Here is a 21,563-nt window from a genome sequence, read left to right on the forward strand (position 1 = left end):
GAATTCGGCTTTTTTGACTCAGACTGTCAACTAGTCTTCTAATATCATCTAATAAACTGTATAAGCACACCATAGCAACCATATAAGGTACCCTAGTAACCATACAAACACATGAATAAGCCATATCTCAGCACTAGAACATCGTACAGACGTGTTTTTTGTCTCGTATGCAATCGTGTGCCACACTCTAGCAACCGAGCTGCGAATTTTGCCACTGCAAGCACCACTTCACATTTTCTTCTGGAAATGTACATTCTAGTATTGTGATTACTATTCACCTAGACAAAACTTCGGCACGCTACTCCTCCCGCACGTTTTGTCGTAGACCCATGAATGAGGTGTCAAATCGACCGGTTCATTGAGGAGAGGTGTGCTATGTCTTTTCTAAGCGATCGGTTGTACGATGTTCGTCCGCCAGGCGATAAATCGGCCGAAAAAAGTCCCATAGACTTAACATTGGCACAAAATTTGTTATATCATATCTTTTCACCAGAAGGTCATAGAGACTTGGGGTTGGGCTCTTTTGACTCGGCCTATCAAGCAGCCAATAAGTAGTGACATAATAACTTCATATTCGCGCCCTAGCAACCACTTAGGGCAGCCTAGCAACCATAAAACAACATATTAAAGCCATATATCCGCTCTTGAAAATAGAAGAAACATGGAGTTTGCCTTTTTTGACTCAGACTGTCAACTAGTCTTTAAATATCATCTTATAAACTGTATAAGCATACCATAGCAACCATATAGGGTTCCCTAGTAACCATACAAACACATGTATGAGCCATATCTCACCTCCACAATATCGTACAGACATGGTTGTTGGCTCGTATGCAATCATGTACAACAACCTAGCAACCGAGCGGCGAGTTTTGCCACTGCAAGCACCACTTCACATTTTCTTCTGGAAATGTACATTCTAGTATTGTGATTACTATTCACCTAGACAAAACTTCGGCACGCTACTCCTCCCGCACGTTTTGTCGTAGACCCATGAATGAGGTGTCAAATCGACCGGTTCATTGAGGAGAGGTGTGCTATGACTTTTCTAAGCGATCGGGTGTACGATGTTCGCACAGCGGACGAAAAAGCGGCCAAAAAAGTCCCATTGACTTAACGTTGCGGAATTTTCAAAAATTTAAATCTCAACTGTCACTTTCACACACACAGACACAAAAGGGCCTGACAGCCCTGCTGTCAGGCCCCCTCTCTCTCCCTCAGAGGATTTATTTTATCAAGCAGCCAATAAGTAATGGCCTAACATCTTCATAGCCAAGCCATAGCAACCAGTTACAGCACCCTAGCAACCGTAGGCCATACTAAATAACTCTATAAAAACTCTATAAAAACTCCATATAAAACTCCATAGTAATTATCTGTAAATAAATACACGCCGACATCACAGACCCCTGAGTGAGGCGTTAAATTGTGCGGATTATTGAGGAGAGGTGTGCTGTGACTTTTCTTACCGATCGGGGGTACGGTGTTCGCCCCAGGGGCAAATAATTGGCCGAAAAAAGTCCCATAGACTTAACATTGGCACAAAATTTGTGAGATCATATCTTTTGACCAGAAGGTCATAGAGACTTGGGGTTGGGCCCTTTTGACTCGGCCTATCAAGAAACCAATATGTAGTGACATAATAACTTCATATTCGTGCCCTAGCAACCACTTAGGGCAGCCTAGCAACCATAAAACAACATTTTCAAGCCATATCTCAGCTCCAGAAAACAGTAGAGACATGGAGTTTGGCTTTTTTGACTCAGACTGTCAACTTGTCTTTAAATATCATCTCATAAACTGTATAAGCACTCCATAGCAACCATATAGGGTACCATAGTAACCATACAAACACATGAATAAGCCATATCTCAGCTCCACAATATCGTACAGACGTGGTTGTTGGCTCGTATGCAATCATTTAACACACCCTAGCAACCGAGCGGCGAGTTTTGCCACTGCAAGCACCACTTCACATTTTCTTCTGGAAATGTACATTCTAGTATTGTGATTACTATTCACCTAGACAAAACTTCGGCACGCTACTCCTCCCGCACGTTTTGTCGTAGACCCATGAATGAGGTGTCAAATCGACCGGTTCATTGAGGAGAGGTGTGCTATGACTTTTCTAAGCGATCGGGTGTACGATGTTCGCACAGCGGACGAAAAAGCGGCCAAAAAAGTCCCATTGACTTAACGTTGCGGAATTTTCAAAAATTTAAATCTCAACTGTCACTTTCACACACACAGACACAAAAGGGCCTGACAGCCCTGCTGTCAGGCCCCCTCTCTCTCCCTCAGAGGATTTATTTTATCAAGCAGCCAATAAGTAATGGCCTAACATCTTCATAGCCAAGCCATAGCAACCAGTTACAGCACCCTAGCAACCGTAGGCCATACTAAATAACTCTATAAAAACTCTATAAAAACTCCATATAAAACTCCATAGTAATTATCTGTAAATAAATACACGCCGACATCACAGACCCCTGAGTGAGGCGTTAAATTGTGCGGATTATTGAGGAGAGGTGTGCTGTGACTTTTCTTACCGATCGGGGGTACGGTGTTCGCCCCAGGGGCAAATAATTGGCCGAAAAAAGTCCCATAGACTTAACATTGGCACAAAATTTGTGAGATCATATCTTTTGACCAGAAGGTCATAGAGACTTGGGGTTGGGCCCTTTTGACTCGGCCTATCAAGAAACCAATATGTAGTGACATAATAACTTCATATTCGTGCCCTAGCAACCACTTAGGGCAGCCTAGCAACCATAAAACAACATTTTCAAGCCATATCTCAGCTCCAGAAAACAGTAGAGACATGGAGTTTGGCTTTTTTGACTCAGACTGTCAACTTGTCTTTAAATATCATCTCATAAACTGTATAAGCACTCCATAGCAACCATATAGGGTACCATAGTAACCATACAAACACATGAATAAGCCATATCTCAGCTCCACAATATCGTACAGACGTGGTTGTTGGCTCGTATGCAATCATTTAACACACCCTAGCAACCGAGCGGCGAGTTTTGCCACTGCAAGCACCACTTCACATTTTCTTCTGGAAATGTACATTCTAGTTAGTGGTGCTTGCCTATGGCGAAGCAACACTATTGTTATCTCACATACTTATTATTCTTCTTCTTCTTCTTCTTATTATTCTTCTGGCCACTTTTTGACGCGCTACTCCTCCCGCAGTTTTTGTCACAGACCCATGAATGAGGTGTCAAAACGTGCGGCCTGTTCGGGAATGGTGTGCTATGACTTTTCTAAGAGATCGGGGGTACGATGGTCGCCCCAGGGGCGAAAAACGGCCCAAAAAAATCCCATAGACTTAACATTGCGAAAAACTTTGACGAGCCGTAGCTCGGAACGAGGATGTCGCAGAAACGTGAAATTTGCCACATTTGAAGAGGCTGACAGGCTCTGTAAGAACATACCACACAATGGGGTAAAAGTTGCACCCCTGAGGGGCAGGAGGGGCCCAAAGTTGCCCCATTGACTTACTATGGTGTAGGACGGCCCATGAAATGGGCCGTCCTACACCATAGAAACCGCTTTTGTATTGAACATAACTCTGGATCACAGTGTCATAGAGACAAGAGGGCGGGCTCATTTTACTCAGACAACCAATCAGTCTCTCAGGATCATTGTGAAGCTATTAAGCCACGCCCTAGCAACCATTTAGAGCACCTTAGCAACAACTCCCATAGACTTCCATTGAAAGAGATCGAAGGGATATCTCTGGACTCAATTGTCATAGAAACATGAGGGTGGTCTCGTTTGACTCGGGGCAGCAAACAGCCAATCCTGAATCACCTCAACACTTACTGGCCACGCCCTAGCAACCATTGTCGAGCACCTTAGCAACCAAAATCCAAAGAGGAATATCGTCCATTCTGAATGTCACAGAGGCACGGGAGTTGGTTTATATCATTCATACTGACAAGCAGCCTTTGGAGTTTCATGATTGGCAGCTGCCAAGCCACTCCCTAGCAACCAAACAGAGTACCCTAGCAACCATTTTGCAAGACCTACATCTCTGCATCAGAACATCGTATAGAGATGGGGGTTGGTTTATACATTCACATTGACTTTGGAGCTTCATGATTGGCAGCTGCCAAGCCACTCCCTAGCAACCAAACAGTGTACCCTAGCAACCGTTTTGCAAGACCAATATCTCTGCATCAGAACATCGTATAGAGATGGGGGTTGGCTCTTTTGACTCATGCTAGCAAACAGGACTTGCTACATGCTAAACATGCTAGCTGTGAATAGCTACATGCTAATATTGATTAGCTAAGTGCTAAATCATGCCATGAACATTATAAAAACTCTATAGTAACCAAATGTGAACACTACCAACCACCTAGTAACACCATAGCAACCATCCAGAATACCATAGCAACCACCTAAAACACCCTAGCAACCACCCAAAACACCCTAGCAACCGCCTAGCAACACCATAGCAACCACCCAGAACACCCTAGCAACCGCCTAGCAACACCCTAGCAACCACTCAGAACACCCTAGCAACCACCTAGCAACACCCTAGCAACCACCCAGAACACCCTATCAACCGCCTAGCAACACCCTAGCAACGACCCAGAACACCCTAGCAACCACCTAGCAACACCCTAGCAACCACCCAGAACACCCTAGCAACCGCCTAGCAACACCCTAGCAACCATCCAGAACACCCTAGCAACCCCTAGCAACACCCTAGCAACCACCCAGAACACCCTAGCAACCGCCTAGCAACCACCCAAAACACCTTAGCAACCACCCAGAACACCCTAGCAACCGCCTAGCAACCACCCAAAACACCTTAGCAACCACCCAAAACACCCTAGCAACCGCCTAGCAACACCATAGCAACCACCCAGAATACCCTAGCAACCGCCTAGCAACACCCTAGCAACCACCCAGAATACCCTAGCAACCGCCTAGCAACACCCTAGCAACCACCCAGAATACCCTAGCAACCACTCAGAACACCCTAGCAGCCGCCTAGTAACACCCTAGCAACCACCCAGAACACCCTAGCAACCACCTAGCAACCACCCAGAACACCCTAGCAACCGCCCAGAATACCCTAGCAACACCATAGCAACCACACAGAACACCCTAGCAACCACCCATAATACCCTAGCAACCACCTAGTAACACCTTAGCAACCATGCTAGCATCATTTTGGCAACATGCTAAACATTCTAGCATGATGCTAGCAATATGCTAATCATGCTAGCATCTACCTAAAACATGTTTGCAACATGCTTATTTTTGCTAGCATCATGCTAGCAAACATGCTAATCATGCTAGCATGTTGGTAGCATGATGCTAACAACATGCTAATAATGCTAGCATGATGCTAGCAACATGCTAATCATGCTAGCAACATGCTAATCATGCTAGCATCATGCTAGCAACATGCTAGCATAATGCTAATAATGCTAGCATCATGCTAGCAACATGCTAATAATGCTAACAGAATGCTAACAACATGCTAATCATGCTAGCATGATGTTAGCAACATGCTAATCATGCTAGCATCTTGGTAAAAACTAGCTAACCGCACGCTAGCAACCGAGCGGCGAGTTTTGCCACTGCAAGCACCACTTCACATTTTCTTCTGGAAATGTACATTCTAGTTCTTATTCTTATTCTTATTCTTATTCTTCTGGCCACTTTTTGACGCGCTACTCCTCCCGCAGTTTTTGTCACAGACCCACGAATGAGGCGTCAAATCGTGCGGATTATTCGGGAATGGTGTGCTATGACTTTTATAAGGGATCGGGGGTACGATGTTCGCCCCAGGGGCGAAAAACCGGCCGAAAAATCCCATAGACTTAACATTGCGTCAAACTTTGACGAGTCGTAGCTCGGAACGAGGATGTCGCAGAAACATGTAATTTACCACATTTGAAGAGGCTGACAGGCTCTGTAAGAACATACCACACAATGGGGTAAAAGTTGCACCCCTGGGGTGCAGGAGGGGCCCAAAGTTGCCCCATTGACTTACTATGGTGTAGGACGGCCCATGAAATGGGCCGTCCTACACCATAGTAAGCGATTTTCTATTGAACATAACTCTGGATCACAGTGTCATAGAGACAAGGGGGCGGGCTCATTTTACTCAGACGACCAATCAGTCTCTCAGGATCATTGTGAAGCTATTAAGCCACGCCCTAGCAACCATTTAGAGCACCTTAGCAACAACTCCCATAGACTTCCATTGAAAAAGATCGAAGGGATATCTCTGGACTGAATTGTCATAGAAACATGAGGGTGGTCTCGTTTGACTCGGGGCAGCAAACAGCCAATCATGAATCACCTCAACACTTCCTAGCCACGCCCTAGCAACCATTGTCGAGCACCTTAGCAACCAAAATCCAAAGAGGAATATCGTCCATTCTGAATGTCACAGAGGCATGGGAGTTGGTTTATATCATTCATACTGACAAGCAGCCTTTGGAGTTTCATGATTGGCAGCTGCCAAGCCACTCCCTAGCAACCAAACAGAGTACCCTAGCAACCATTTTGCAAGACCTACATCTCTGCATCAGAACATCGTATAGAGATGGGGGTTGGTTTATACATTCACATTGACTTTGGAGCTTCATGATTGGCAGCTGCCAAGCCACTCCCTAGCAACCAAACAGTGTACCCTAGCAACCGTTTTGCAAGACCGATATCTCTGCATCAGAACATCGTATAGAGATGGGGGTTGGCTATTTTGACTCATGCTAGCAAACAGGACTTGCTACATGCTACACATGCTAACAGTGAATAGCTACATGCTAATATTGATTAGCTAAGTGCTAAATCATGCCAATAAAATGCTACAAACTCAACAGTAACCATCTTTGACAACTACCAACCACCTAGTAACACCAAAGCAACCACCCAGATTACCCTAGCAACCACCCAGAACACCCTAGCAACTGCCTAGCAACTCCCTAGCAACCACCCAGAACACCCTAGCAACCGCCTAGCAACCACCCAGGATACCCTAGCAACTGCCTAGCAACACCCTAGCAACCACCCAGAACACCCTAGCAACTGCCTAGCAACGCCCTAGCAACCACCCAAATTACCCTAGCAACCGCCTAACAACCACCCAGGATACCCTAGCAACTGCCTAGCAACGCCCTAGCAACCACCCAGAACACCCTAGCAACCGCCTAGCAACCACCCAGAACACCCTAGCAACCATCCAGAATACCTTAGCAACAACCTAGCAACACCCTAGCAACCACCCTGAACACCCTAGGAATGCCCTAGCAACCACACAAATTACCCTAGCAACCGCTTAGCAACCACCCAGGATACCCTAGCAACTGCCTAGCAACGCCCTAGCAACCACCCAGAACACCCTAGCAACCGCCTAGCAACACCCTAGCAACCACCTAGTAATACCTTAGCAACCATGCTAGCAACATGCTAAACATGCTAGCATCATGCTAGCAACATGCTAATCATGCTAGCATAATGCTAGCAACATGCTAATCATGCTAGCATGATGCTAGAAACATGCTAATCATGCTAGCAACTAGCTACAAACATGCTAGCAACAGGCTAATCATGCTAGCATCATGCTAGCAACATGCTAATCATGCTAGTAACATGGTAGCAACATGCTAATCATGCTACAAATATGCTAGAAACATGCTAATCATGCTAGCATCATGCTAGCAACATGCTAATCATGCTAGCATCATGCTAGCAACATGGTAATCATGCTAGCATCATGCTAGCATCATGCTAATCATGCTAGCAACATGCTAGCAATATGCTAGCAACATGCTAATCATGCAAGCATCATGCTAGCAACATGCTAATCATGCTAGCATTATGCTAGCAACATGCTAGCAACATGCTAAACATGCTAGCATCATGCTAGCAACATGCTAATCATGCTAGCATCATGCTAGCAACATGCTAGCAACATGCTAAACATGCTAGCATCATGCTAGCAAGATGCTAGCAACATGCTAGCAACATGCTAAACATGCTAGCATCATGCTAGCAACATGCTAAACATGCTAGCATGATGCTAGCAATATGCTAATCATGCTAGCATGATGCTAGCAATATGCTAATCATGCTAGCATGATGCTAGCAATATGCTAATCATGCTAGCATGATGCAAATAATGCTAGCATCTAACTAAAACATGTTTGCAACATTCTTATTTTTGCTAGCATCATGCTAGCAACATGCTAGCATAATGGGAGAATCTAACTAAAACATGCTAGTAACATGCCTATAATGCTAGCATGATGCTAGCAACATGCTAATCATGCTAGCATGATGCTAGCAACATGCTAATCATGCTAATCATGCTAGCATCTTGGTAAAAACTAGCTAACCGCACGCTAGCAACCGAGCGGCGAGTTTTGCCACTGCAAGCACCACTTCACATTTTCTTCTGGAAATGTACATTCTAGTTAAGTTGGCTTGTGAGAGCCAACTTACTGAAATCCTATTTAAACTTATTAGTGGTGCTTGCCAAAGGCAAAGCAACACTAGTGTTATTGTGCATACTTATTATTCTTATTCTAATTTTTATTATTATTATTCTGGACAAAGTTTGACGCGCTACTCCTCCCGCAGTTTTTGTCACAGACCCATGAATGAGGTGTCAAAACGTGCGGCCTGTTCGGGAATGGTGTGCTATGACTTTTCTAAGCGATCGGGTGTACGATGTTCGCACAGCGGACGAAAAAGCGGCCAAAAAAATCCCATTGACTTAACATTGCGGAATTTTCAGAGATTTAAATCTCAACTGTCACTTTCACACACACCCACAGAAAAGGGCCTGACAGCCCTGCTGTCAGGCCCTCTTCTCTCTCCCTCAGAGGATTTATTTTATCAAGCAGCCAATAAGTAATGGCCTAACATCTTCATAGCCACACCATAGCAACCAGTTACAGCACCCTAGCAACCGTGGGTGATAGGCACGAGGCCGCAGGCCTCGTGCCATACTAAATAACTCTATAAAAACTCTATAAAACTCTATAAAAACTCCAAATAAAAACTCCACAGTAATTATCTGTTAAAAAATACACGCCGACATCACACACCCCTGATTGAGGCGTCAAATTGTGCGGATTATTGAGGAGAGGTGTGGTATGATTTTTCTTAGCGATCAGGGGTACGGTGTTCGCCCCAGGGGCAAATCATTGGCCGAAAAAAGTCCCATAGACTTAACATTGGCACAAAATTTGTGAGATCATATCTTTTGACCAGAAGGTCATAGAGACTTGGGGTTGGGCTCTTTTGACTCGGCCTATCAAGAAGCCAATAAGTAGTGATATAATAACTTCATAGCCATGCCCTAGCAACCACTTAGGGCACCCTAGCAACCATAAAACTACATTTCCAAGCCATATTTCAGCTCCAGAAAATTGTAGAAACATGGAGTTTGGCTTTTTTGACTTAGACTGTCAACTAGTCTTTAAATATCATCTCATAAACTGTATAAGCACACCATAGCAACCATATAGGGTACCCTAGTAACCACCTGAACACATGAATAAGCCATATCTCAGCACCAGAACATCGTACAGACATGGTTGTTGGCTCGTATGCATTAATGTACCACACCCTAGCAACCGAGCGGCGAGTTTTGCCACTGCAAGCACCACTTCACATTTTCTTCTGGAAATGTACATTCTAGTTATTATTATTCTTCTGAGCGGAAAAATTTCTGACTCTATCTCCTCCTAGAGCTTTAACTCCACATACTCCAAACTCGGCTCGGACACTCAAACTGTTCTGACTCGAGTTGCTATATCTTTTCTAACTGATCGGACTTACGGTTTTCCTAAAAACGATGATCAAAGTCGGAAAAAACTCCCATTGACTTAACATTGCGGAATCTTCAGATTTTCAAACTCCCCAACTGTCAAAAATTCAAATGTAAATCCCTTGAAACCCTAGACTGAATCAAACTGCCATTCTATATACTATATGAGCCATTGAGACTCATTTAAACTAATAAACTCATCTATCTATGACACTTATCTATCTAATCTTAAACTCTTAAACTCATAATAAATTAATAAACTCTAAACTTGAACTCTTAGACTCATTTAAACAACTCATAATAAATTAATAAACTCTTACTCATTTAACCTTATAAACTCTAAACTCATAAACTCAAACACTTATAAACTCATACACTTATGAACTCAAACTCATAAATTAATAAACTCTCAACTCTTACTCATTTAAACTTATAAACTCTAAACTCATAAATTCATACACTTATAAACTCATGAACTTATAAATTCATTCATTCATACACTTATGAACTCTCATGAATTCATACACTTATGAACTTTTAAACTCATAAATAGTTCACCATAGCAAACACCCAGAACACCCTAGCAACTGCATAGCAACCACCCAGAACACACTAGAAACCAACCGAAATACCTTAGAACATCCTAGCAACACCATAGCAACCACCCAAAATACCTTAGAACACCCTAGCAACACCCTAGCAACCACCCAAAATACCTTAGAACACCCTAGCAACCACCCAGAGCACCCTAGCAACCACCAAAAATACCTTAGAACACCCTAGCAACCACCCAGAACACCCTAGCAACCGCTCAAAATACCTTAGAACACCCTAGCAACACCATAGCAACCTCCTAAAATACCTTAGAACACCCTAGCAACCACCCAAAATACCTTAGAACACCCTAGCAACCACCAAAAATACCTTAGAACACCCTAGCAACCACCCAAAATACCTCAGAACACCCTAGCAACCACCCAAAATACCTTAGAACACCCTAGCAACCACCCAGAACACCCTAGTAACCACCAAAAATACCTTAGAACACCCTAGCAACCACCCAGAACACCCTAGCAACCACCCAAAATACCTTAGAACACCCTAGCAACACCCTAGCAACCACCTAAAATACCTTAGAACACCCTAGCAACCACCCAAAATACCTTAGAACACCCTAGCAACCACCCAAAATACCCTAGAACACCCTAGCAACACCCTAGCAACCACCCAAAATACCCTAGAACACCCTAGCAACCACCAAAAATACCTTAGAACACCCTAGCAACCACCAGAAATACCTTAGAACACCCTAGCAACCACCCAAAATACCTTAGAACACCCTAGCAACACCATATTAACCACCTAAAATACCTTAGAACACCCTAGCAACCACCCAGAACACCCTAGCAACCACCTAAAATACCTTAGAACACCCTAGCAACCACCTAAAATACCTTAGAACACCCTAGCAACCACCCAAAATACCCTAGAACACCCTAGCAACCACCAAAAATACCTTAGAACACCCTAGCAACCACCAGAAATACCTTAGAACACCCTAGCAACCACCCAAAATACCTTAGAACACCCTAGCAACACCATAGCAACCACCTAAAATACCTTAGAACACCCTAGCAACCACCCAAAATACCTTAGAACACCCTAGCAACCACCCAAAATACCCTAGAACACCCTAGCAACACCCTAGCAACCACCCAAAATACCCTAGAACACCCTAGCAACCACCCAAAATACCTTACCAACCACCTAGCAACCACCCAGAACACCCTAGCAACCACTCAAAATACCTTAGCAACCGCCTAGCGACCACCCATAACACCCTAGCAACCAGCCAAAATACCTTAGAACACCCTAGCAACACCTTAGCAACCACCCAAAATACCGTAGAACACCCTAGCAACACCATAGCAACCACCCAAAATACCTTAGAACACCCTAGCAACCACCTTAACACCCTAGCAACCACCCAAAATACCTTAGCAACCGCCTAGCAACCACCCAGAACACCCTAGCAACCACTCAAAATACATTAGCAACCACCTAGCAACCACCCACAACACCTTAGCAACCCACTACAAACACCCTATTAACATTTAATTACTTGAAACTATACTTTAACCTTTAAACTACTTTGAACTTTAAACTATTTAAAACTTTAAACTACTTTAAACTACTTTAAACTAAGTTAAACTTTAAACTACTTTAAACTATAAACTACTTTAAACTTTAAACTACTTTAAACCATAAACTACTTTAAACTACTTTAAACTTTAAACTACTTTAAACTAAGTTAAACTATAAACTACTTTAAACTAATTTAAACTTCAAACTAATTTAAACTTTAAACTAATTTAAACTTCAAACTACTTTAAACTTCTTCAAACTTTGCGGTCCAAACTTTCACAAGCCAACTTAAAGTTTGTCTCGACGAACTTTTTCTAGTTATTATTCTTCTTCTTGCTGAAAAAATTTACAACTCTATCTCCTCCTAGAGCTTTAACTCCACATACTCCAAATTCGGCTCGGACACTCAAACTGTTCTGACTCGCGTTGCTATATCTTTTCTAACTGATCGGACTTACGGTTTTCCTAAAAATGACGATCAAAACTCGAAAAAATCCATTTGAAAATCCCATTGACTTAACATTGCGGAATGTTCAGGTTTTCCAACTGCCAAACTGCCAAAAAATTCAAATCTAAATCCCTTGAAACCCTAGACTGAATCAAACTGCCATTCTATATACTATATGAGCCAATGAGACTCATTCAAACTAATAAATTCATCTATCTATGACACTTATCCATCTATCTACTTTAAACTAAATTAAACTTCAAACTAAATTAAACTTTAAACTTCAAACTAATTTAAACTTCAAACTTATTTAAACTTTAAACTTCAAACTAATTTAAACTTTAAACTCATAAACTCGTACACTTATAAACTCATACACTTATAAACTCATGAATTCATACACTTATGAACTCAAACTCATAAATTAATAAACTCTGAACTCTTACTCATTTAAACTTATAAACTCTAAACTCATAAATTCATACACTTATAAACTCATGAACTTATAAATGCATTAATTCATACACGTATGAACTTTTAAACTCATAAATAGTTCACCATAGCAAACACACAGAACACTCTAGCAACTGCATAGCAACCACCCAGAACACCCTAGAAACCAACTGAAATACCTTAGAACACCCTAGCAACACCATAGCAACCACCCACAATACCTTAGAACACCCTAGCAACCACATAATATACCTTAGAACACCCTAGCAACCACCCAGAACACCCTAGCAACCACCCAAAATACCTTAGAACACCCTAGCAACCACCCAAAATACCTTAGAACACCCTAGCAACCACCCAAAATAACTTAGAACACCCTAGCAACCACCCAAAATACCTTAAAACACCCTAGCAACACCATAGCAACCACCAAAAATACCTTAGAACACCCTAGCAACACCCTAGCAACCACCCGAAATACCTCAGAACATCCTAGCAACACCCTAGCAACCACCCAAAATACCTTAGAACACCCTAGCAACCACCCAGAACACCCTAGCAACCACCAAAAATACCTTAGAACACCCTAGCAACCACCCAAAATACCTTAGAACACCCTAGCAACCACCCAAAATACTTAGCAACCACCCAAAATGCCTTATAACACCCTAGCAACCACCCAAAATGACTTAGAACACCCTAGCAACACCATAGCAACCACCCAAAATACCTTAGAACACCCTAGCAACACCCTAGCAACCACCAAAAATACCTTAGAACACCCTAGCAACCACCCAAAATACCTCAGAACATCCTATCAACACCCTAGCAACCACCCAAAATACCTTAAAACACCATAGCAACACCATAGCAACCACCTAAAATACCCTCGAACACCCTAGCAACCACAGAGAACACCCTAGCAACCACCCAAAATACCTTAGAACACCCTAGCAACACCCTAGCAACCACCTAAAATACCCTAGAACACCCTAGCAACCACCTAGAACACCCTAGCAACCACCCAAAATACCTTAGAACACCCTAGCAACACCCTAGAAACCACCCAAAATACCTTAGAACACCCTAGCAACCACCCACAATACCTTAGAACATCCTAGCATCTCCATAGCAACCACCCAAAATACCTTAGAGCACCCTAGCAACACCCTAGCAACCACCCAAAATACCTCAGAACACCCTAGCAACCACCCAGAACACCCTAGCAACCACCCAAAATGCCTTAGAACACCCTAGCAACACCATAGAAACCACCCAAAATACATATGAACACCCTAGCAACCACCCAAAATACCTTAGAACACCCTAGCAACCACCCAAAATACCTTAGAACACCCTAGCAACACCATAGCAACCACCCAAAATACCTTAGAACACCCTAACAACACCCTAGCAACCACCCAAAATACCTTAAAACACCCTAGCAACACCATAGCAACCACCTAAAATACTCTAGAACACCCTAGCAACCACCCAGAACACCCTAGCAACCACTCAAAATACCTTAGAAACCACCTAGCAACCACCCACAACACCTTAGCAACCCACTAGAAACACCCTAGCAACATTTAATTACTTGAAACTATACTTTAACCTTTAAACTACTTTGAACTTTAAACTATTTAAAACTTTAAACTATTTTAAACTACTTTAAACTAATTTAAACTTCGAACTACTTTAAAATTCAAACTTATTTAAACTTTAAACTACTTTAACTTTCAAACTAATTTAAACTTCAAACTACTTTAAAATTCAAACTAATTTAAACTTTAAATTAATTTAAACTACTTTAAACTTTAAACTAAGTTAAACTATAAACTACTTTAAACTAATTTAAACTTCAAACTAATTTAAACTTTAAACTAATTTAAACTTCAAACTACTTTAAACTTCTTCAAACTTTGCGGTCCAAACTTTCACAAGCCAACTTAAAGTTTGTCTGGACGAACTTTTTCTAGTTATTATTCTTCTTTTTCTTACTCTGAAATTTCTGACTCTAACTCCTCCTAGAGCTTTAACTCCACATACTCCAAACTCGGCACGGACACTCAAACTGTTCTGACTTAGTGTGCTATATCTTTTCTAACTGATCGGACTTACGGTTTTCCTAAAAATGACGATCAAACTCGGAAAAAACTCCCATTGACTTTACATTGCGGAATCTTCAGATTTTCAAACTCCCCAACTGTCAAAAATTCAAATGTAAATCCCTTGAAACCCTAGACTGAATCAAACTGCCATTCCATATACTATATGAGCCAATGAGACTCATTCAAACTAATAAACTCATCTATCTATGACACTCATCTATCTATCTATCTACTTTAAACTAAATGAAACTTCAAACTAAATTAAACTTTAAACTTCAAACTAATTTAAACTTCAAACTTATTTAAACTTTAAACTTCAAACTTATTTAAACTTTAAACTTCAAACTAATTTAAACTTTAAACTCATAAACTCGTACACTTATAAACTCATGAATTTATACACTTATGAACTCAAACTCATAAATTAATAAACTCTGAACTCTTACTCATTTAAACTTATAAACTCTAAACTCATAAATTCATACACTTATAAACTCAATGAACTTATAAATGCATTAATTCATACACTTATGAACTCTCATGAATTCATACACTTATGAACTTTTAAACTCATAAATAGTTCACCATAGCAAACACCCAGAACACCCTAGCAACTGCATAGCAACCACCCAGAACACCCTAGAAACCAACTGAAATACCTTAGAACACCCTAGCAACACCATAGCAACCACCCACAATACCTTAGAACACCCAAGCAACCACAAAATATACCTTAGAACACCCTAGCAACCACCCAGAACACCCTAGCAACCACCCAAAATACCTTAGAACACCCTAGCAACCACCCAAAATGCCTTATAACACCCTAGCAACACCCTAGCAACCACCCAAAATACCTTAGAACACCCGAGCAACCACCCAAAATGCCTTATAACACCCTAGCAACACCCTAGCAACCACCCAAAATACCTTAGAACACCCTAGCAACCACCCAAAATAACTTAGAACACCCTAGCAACCACCCAAAATACCTTAGAACACCCTAGCAACACCATAGCAACCACCCAAAATACCTTAGAACACCCTAGCAACACCCTAGCAACCACCAAAAATACCTTAGAACACCCTAGCAACACCCTAGCAACCACCCGAAATACCTCAGAACATCCTAGCAACACCCTAGCAACCACCCAAAATACCTTAGAACACCATAGCAACACCATAGCAACCACCCAGAACACCCTAGCAACCACCCAGAACACCCTAGCAACCACCAAAAATACCTTAGAACACCCTAGAAACCACCCAGAACACCCTAGCAACCACCCAAAATACCTTAGAACACCCTAGCAACACCTTAGCAACCACCCAAAATACCTTAGAACACCCTAGCAACACCATAGCAACCACCCAAAATACCTTAGAACACCCTAACAACACCCTAGCAACCACCCAAAATACCTTAAAACACCATAGCAACACCATAGCAACCACCTAAAATACCCTAGAACACCCTAGCAACCACCCACAATACCTTAGAACACCCTAGCATCTCCATAGCAACCACCCAAAATACCTTAGAGCACCCTAGCAACACCCTAGCAACCACCCAAAATACCTTAGAACACCCTAGCAACCACCCAGAACCCCCTAGCAACCACCAAAAATGCCTTAGAACACCCTAGCAACACCCTAGCAACCACCCAAAATACCTCAGAACACCCTAGCAACCACCCAAAATGCCTTAGAAAACCCTAGCAACACCCTAGAAACCACCCAAAATACATATGAACACCCTAGCAACCACTCAAAATACCTTAGAACACCCTAGCAACACCCTAGCAACCACCAAAAATACCTTAGAACACCCTAGCAACACCATAGCAACCACCCAAAATACCTTAAAACACCCTAGCAACACCATAGCAACCACCTAAAATACTCTAGAACACCCTAGCAACCACCCCGAACACCCTAGCAACCACTTTAAAATACCTTAGAAACCACCTAGCAACCACCCACAACACCTTAGCAACCCACTAGAAACACCCTAGCAACATTTAATTACTTGAAACTATACTTTAACCTTTAAACTACTTTGAACTTTAAACTATTTAAAACTTTAAACTATTTTAAACTACTTTAAACTAATTTAAACTTCAAACTACTTTAAAATTCAAACTTATTTAAACTTTAAACTACTTTAACTTTCAAACTAATTTAAACTTCAAACTACTTTAAAATTCAAACTAATTTAAACTTTAAATTAATTTAAACTACTTTAAACTTTAAACTAAGTTAAACTATAAACTACTTTAAACTAATTTAAACTTCAAACTAATTTAAACTTTAAACTAATTTAAACTTCAAACTACTTTAAACTTCTTCAAACTTTGCGGTCCAAACTTTCACAAGCCAACTTAAAGTTTGTCTCGACGAACTTTTTCTAGTTATTATTAAGTTGGCTTGTGAGAGCCAACTTACTGAAATCCTATTTAAACTTATTATTAAGTTGGCTTGTGAGAGCCAACTTACTGAAATCCTATTTAAACTTATTAGTGGTGCTTGCCTATGGCGAAGCAACACTATTGTTATCTCACATACTTATTATTCTTATTATTATTATTCTTCTGGCCACTTTTTGACGCGCTACTCCTCCCGCAGTTTTTGTCACAGACCCATGAATGAGGTGTCAAAACGTGCGGCCTGTTCGGGAATGGTGTGCTATGACTTTTCTAAGAGATCGGGGGTACGATGGTCGCCCCAGGGGCGAAAAACGGCCCAAAAAAATCCCATAGACTTAACATTGCGAAAAACTTTGACGAGTCGTAGCTCGGAACGAGGATGTCGCAGAAACGTGAAATTTGCCACATTTGAAGAGGCTGACAGGCTCTGTAAGAACATACCACACAATGGGGTAAAAGTTGCACCCCTGAGGGGCAGGAGGGGCCCAAAGTTGCCCCATTGACTTACTATGGTGTAGGACGGCCCATGAAATGGGCCGTCCTACACCATAGAAACCGCTTTTGTATTGAACATAACTCTGGATCACAGTGTCATAGAGACAAGAGGGCGGGCTCATTTTACTCAGACAACCAATCAGTCTCTCAGGATCATTGTGAAGCTATCAAGCCACGCCCTAGCAACCATTTAGAGCTCCTTAGCAACAAGTTCCATTATAGACTTCCATTGAAAGAGATCAAAGGGATATCTCAGGATATAAGTGTCATAGAAACATGAGGGTGGGCTCGTTTGACTCGGGCCAGCAAACAGCCAATCCTGAATCACCTCAACACTTACTGGCCACGCCCTAGCAACCATTGTCGAGCACCTTAGCAACCAAAATCCAAAAAGGGATATCTTCCATTCTGAATGTCACAAAGGCGTGGGAGTTGGTTTATATCATTCATACTGACAAGCAGCCTTTGGAGTTTCATGATAGGCAGCTGCCAAGCCACTCCCTAGCAACCAAACAGAGTACCCTAGCAACCATTTTGCAAGACCTATATCTCTGCATCAAAACATCGTATAGAGATGGGGGTTGGTTTATACATTCACATTGACTTTGGAGCTTCATGATTGGCAGCTGCCAAGCCACTCCCTAGCAACCAATCAGAGTACCCTAGCAACCATTTTGCAAGACCAATATCTCTGCATCAGAACATCGTATAGAGATGGGGGTTGGGTCTTTTGACTCATGCTGGCACACAGGACTTTCAACATGCTAAACATGCTAGCTGTGAATAGCTACATGCTAATATTGATAAGCTAAGTGCTAAATCATGCCATGAACATTATAAAAACTCTATAGTAACCAAATGTGAACACTACCAACCACCTAGTAACTCCATAGCAACCATCCAGAATACCATAGCAACCACCTAAAACACCCTAGCAACCACCCAAAACACCCTAGCAACCGCCTAGCAACACCATAGCAACCACCCAGAATACCCTAGCAACCGCCTAGCAACACCCTAGCAACCACCCAGAACACCCTAGCAACCGCCTAGCAACACCCTGGCAACCACCCAGAATACCCTAGCAACCACCTAGCAACACCCTAGCAACCACCCAGAATACCCTAGCAACACCCTAGCAACCACTCAGAACACCCTAGCAACCACCCAGAACACCCTAGCAACCGCCTAGCAACCACCCAAAACACCTTAGCAACCACCCAGAATACCCTAGCAACCGCATAGCAACAACATAGCAACCACCCAGAACCGCCTAGCAACCGCCTAGCAACACCCTAGCAACCACCCAGAACACCCTAGCAACCGCCTAGCAACACCCTAGCAACCAACCATAACACCCTAGCAACCCCCTAGCAACACCCTAGCAACCACCCAGAACACCCTAGCAACCGCCTAGCAACCACCCAGAATACCCTAGCAACCGCATAGCAACACCATAGCAACCACCCAGAACACCCTAGCAACCGCCTAGCAACGCCCTAGCAACCACCCATAATACCCTAGCAACCACCTAGTAACACCTTAGCAACCATGCTAGCAACATGCTAGCAACATGCTAAACATGCTAGCATGATGCTAGCAATATGCTAATCATGCTAGCATCTAGCTAAAACATGTTTGCAACATGCTTATTTTTGCTAGCATCATGCTAGCAACATGCTAATCATGCTAGCATCATGCTAGCAACATGCTAATCATGCTAGCATGTTGGTAGCATGATGCTAACAACATGCTAATCATGCTAGCATGATGCTAGCATGATGCTAACAACATGCTAATCATGCTAGCATGATGCTAGCATGATGCTAACAACATGCTAATCATGCTAGCATAATGCTAGCAACATGCTAATCATGCTAGCATCATGCTAGCAACATGCTAGCAACATGCTAGCAACATGCTAGCATCATGCTAATCATGCTAGCATCATGCTAATCATGCTAGCATCATGCTAGCATCATGCTAGCAACATGCTAATCATGCTAGCAACATGCTAATAATGCTAGCATAATGCTAACAACATGCTAATCATGCTAGCATGATACTAGCAACATGCTAATCATGCTAGCATCTTGGTAAAAACTAGCTAACCGCACCCTAGCAACCGAGCGGCGAGTTTTGCCACTGCAAGCACCACTTCACATTTTCTTCTGGAAATGTACATTCTAGTTATTATTATTATTATTATTCTTCTTACTCAAAATTTACAACTGCTACTCCTCCTAGAGCTTTAACTCCACATACTCCAAACTCGGCACGGACACTCAAACTGTTCTGACTCGGTATGCTATATCTTTTCTAACTGATCGGACTTACGGTTTTCCTAAAAATGACGATCAAAGTCGGAAAAAACTCCCATTGACTTTACATTGCGGAATCTTCAGATTTTCAAACTCCCCAACTGTCAAAAATTCAAATGTAAATCCCTTGAAACCCTAGACTGAATCAAACTGCCATTCTATACACTATATGAGCCAATGAGACTCATTCAAACTAATAAACTCATCTATCTATGACACTTATCCATCTATCTATCTACTTTAAACTAAATTAAACTTCAAACTAAATTAAACTTTAAACTTCAAACTAATTTAAACTTCAAACTTATTTAAACTTTAAACTTCAAACTAATTTAAACTTTAAACTCATAAACTCGTACACTTATAAACTCATACACTTATAAACTCATACACTTATAAACTCATGAATTCATACACTTATGAACTCAAACTCATAAATTAATAAACTCTGAACTCTTACTCATTTAAACTTAAATAAATGCATTAATTCATACACGTATGAACTCTCATGAATTCATACACTTATGAACTTTTAAACTCATAAATAGTTCACCATAGCAAACACCCAGAACACTCTAGCAACTGCATAGCAACCACCCAGAACACCCTAGAAACCAACTGAAATACCTTAGAACACCCTAGCAACACCATAGCAACCACCCAAAATACCTTAGAACACCCTAGCAACCACCTAAAATACCTTAGAACACCCTAGCAACCACCCAAAATACCTTAGAACACCCTAGCAACACCCTAGCAACCACACAAAATACCTTAGAACACCCTAGCAACCACCTAAAATACCTTAGAACACCCTAGCAACTGCATAGCAACCACCCAGAACACCCTAGAAACCAACTGAAATACCTTAGAACACCCTAGCAACACCATAGCAACCACCCAAAATACCTTAGAACACCCTAGCAACCACCTAAAATACCTTAGAACACCATAGCAACCACCCAAAATACCTTAGAACACCCTAGCAACACCCTAGCAACCACACAAAATACCTTAGAACACCCTAGCAACCACCTAAAATACCTTAGAACACTCTAGCAACTGCATAGCAACCACCCAGAACACCCTAGAAACCAACTGAAATACCTTAGAACACCCTAGCAACACCATAGCAACCACCCAAAATACCTTAGAACACCCTAGCAACCACCTAAAATACCTTAGAACACCATAGCAACCACCCAAAATACCTTAGAACACCCTAGCAACACCCTAGCAACCACCCAAAATACCTTAGAACACCCTAGCAACCACCTAAAATACCTTAGAACACCCTAGCAACCACCCAAAATACCTTAGAACACCCTAGCAACACCCTAGCAACCACAC

This window comes from Rhinichthys klamathensis, unplaced genomic scaffold (genome assembly GCF_029890125.1).
Source record: "Rhinichthys klamathensis goyatoka isolate OS25496 unplaced genomic scaffold, OSU_Roscu_1.1 h1tg000111l_1, whole genome shotgun sequence".
Classification (NCBI taxonomy): domain Eukaryota; kingdom Metazoa; phylum Chordata; class Actinopteri; order Cypriniformes; family Leuciscidae; genus Rhinichthys; species Rhinichthys klamathensis.